This window comes from Sander vitreus, chromosome 5, assembly GCF_031162955.1.
Source record: "Sander vitreus isolate 19-12246 chromosome 5, sanVit1, whole genome shotgun sequence".
NCBI lineage: Eukaryota > Metazoa > Chordata > Actinopteri > Perciformes > Percidae > Sander > Sander vitreus.
This window is the reverse complement of record NC_135859.1, coordinates 36,592,497-36,595,465: the sequence shown is the minus strand read 5'-3', so window position 1 is coordinate 36,595,465 and position 2,969 is coordinate 36,592,497.

Below are 2,969 nucleotides of genomic sequence, written 5' to 3'. Positions count from 1 at the left end.
GTGTTAAGTAGCTAGCGGTAGGCTAACGTTAGCTGCTGTCGAGTATAGTGTTAACTAGCTAGCGGTAGGCTAACGTTAGCTGCTGTCGAGTATAGTGTTAAGTAGCTAGCGGTAGGCTGCTGTCGAGTATGGTGTTAACTAGCTAGCGGTAGGCTAACGTTAGCTGCTGTCGAGTATAGTGTTAAGTAGCTAGCGGTAGGCTAACGTTAGCTGCTGTCAGACCCAGATACAGTTTTGGTCGTAGCAGTTGTTGGATCAAACCAGAGATAAAATGCCTGTAAATATTAGACTTCCACATCAGGAGGCAATGTTTGCTTTCAGCAGTGTTACCTTGTTGAGTCTAAACTGAGCATCAGGTGCGTCTTTCTTCAGAAACTGTCTGTTCCATTCGCCTCTGAAGTACAAGGCATTGACCAGCACCAGCTTGGTAAAGTTACCTACGTCGTCCTCGGCCAGCAGATTCTTAATCTTATCTGGTACACAAAATTGATACGTGAAGAAGCAATGTCACACAACTGAAAGCAAGTCTGAAGGGTTGAAAAATGGTTGAATGTTTCCTTAAATGTTGTGTGTGTGTCTGTTTGTGTCTGTGTGTGTCAGTGTGTGTGTGTGTGTGTGTGTGTGTGTGTGTGTGTCTGTTTGTGTTTGTGTGTGTCAGTGTGTCTGGGTTTGTGTGTGTATGTGTTTGTGTGTCTGTGTGTGTCTGTGTGTTCTGTGTCTCTGTTTATGTGTGTGTGCAAAACACCTAACCATATAATATATAATAATAATAATAATAATAATAATAATAATAATAATAATAATAATAACCAAACAATACAGAGCATTCATTAGACATTACCTCAAACATCAGAGAACACACACACACACACACAGAGACACACACACATACACATACACACACACACACACACACACACACACACACAGACACGCATGCACGCACACACACACACACACACAGACACAGTCAAACACACACACACACACACATACACAAACAGACACACACACAGACACACAGGCATGCACACACACACACAGACACACACACACACAGACACAGTCAAACACACACACACACACACACACACACACACACACACACACACACACACACACACACCCTTCCCCTCTCTCTCTTATCTCTGAATAATGCGTGCATGAAGACACGTCAGCCTCTGGTTTTAGTCATGTAAAGGACATTTATTACTGGATAGAGAGCTGATTTTGCAAAGTTTCCTCTAATAATGAGATAAAAAATGAATGTTTGATAACAGATAAAGAGCAGCTGCTGATGAGGGTTAGAGGTGTAGAGCGTATATGAGCTGAGTGGTGTCAGTGTTTGTCGACCTCGGGGCAGAATGGCTGCAGTCACAGAGATCTCCTTCCTGCTGTTTGCTCTCATCAACAACATCCATGCAGAAGAACAGATCATCATCCAGGAGGAAAGGACCAATTACACCTTCAACCTCCCCGAGAACACCGACTCCTGCCTGATCTCCAGATCTGTTGGTGAGGAGAAGCTTGTCCTGTGGAACACCTCTGACCTCTGGTCCAACAACCCCTCACTACCTGAACACTTGGAACAACGACTTGTCAGCACGGTGAATACTTCTTCTTACACCATCCTCAACCTGACCCATTCAGACTCCGGCCGGTACCAAGAGGAGTGTTGGACTGAGGGCAACGTGACGCATGAGAACAACATCACTATTACTGTTTGTACTACTTCAATAGATGGGAGACTTTTTGCAGGGAGACTTGAAGAAACAGTGGACATCACATGTAGGGGAGCAGCTGATAATCTGGATATCCAGTGGCTCAAATGGGACTCTAGATATGAGCAAGAAACATGGAGCAGAGTTTTTGGGGGCAATACGACATCAGTGATGGACAATGTTAGAGGAAGATACCAAGTGGTGACAAACACATCAGCTCTTCGTGTATCCAACATCACAACAACAGACTTTACATGGTACAACTGTCTGGTGATGAACCAACAGCAGTGTGTTAGCAGTCACACTGTGAAGTTGGTACCGTATGAGATAATGTACCGCTCAGTGGGAGAGACCGCTGTGTTGCCGTGCACTATCACCGACTCCACTGATGACCAGCTGCCACGTTGGTGGAAGTATAATCCAAAAACACGCTCTAACACTGACCTAGAACTACACAACCAGACTGTGCCTTCAGTAGACCAAAACTACTCTCTGGTGTTTTCATCTCTAATGTTAAACCACTCAGGTTGGTACGACTGTGTAACCTCTATCAGAGAGCAAGAGTATTATCTGGTGGTGTGCCCCAAATTTGGCCCCCCTGCTGTAGAGCTGTTCTCAGAGGGAGAAAAGGTCACTCTCAGATGCAGAGATTGGGGAGAGGATAGGGAGCATGATTGGTTTATCAAGTCACACCGAACAGAGGGAAGAATATTTAATGTAGAGTTTAATCAGAGAATGAGCAGAGTGAGATGGTACCGTGATAATGGTAACCTGGTTATCTCTAATATCTCAGTGGGAGATGCAGGGGAGTACTGGTGTGCAGTTTATGACCCATATTATCAGTGTGTGTCAACAGTCAGAACTGTGTTAGTGTACATGGAGCCCTTTGGGATCTACTCCACCTTCTTCAAAGTGCGATGCTCAGTGCTCAGTGTCCTGCTGCTGATGCTCTGTGCTGCTGTAGTCGCTGTGAACCTGAGGACACGGAGAGGAGCGCAGCTTTCAGCTCACACACACACACACTGGCTTTAAAACAAGGGATGGGACACCTTCATGCAGAGAAAACATTTAAACTGGAACACAAAAGACAGAGAGAGAAATTACAGAAACAACAAACAGAAATGATGGGAAATAAGACATAAATACCGAATGATTATTATTATAATAATATGAAATAAGTTTTGAATGTTAGAAGGTAACCTTTGATCCTGACAGGGTGCAGATGTTCCCTTATCGTCTGGATTAGTA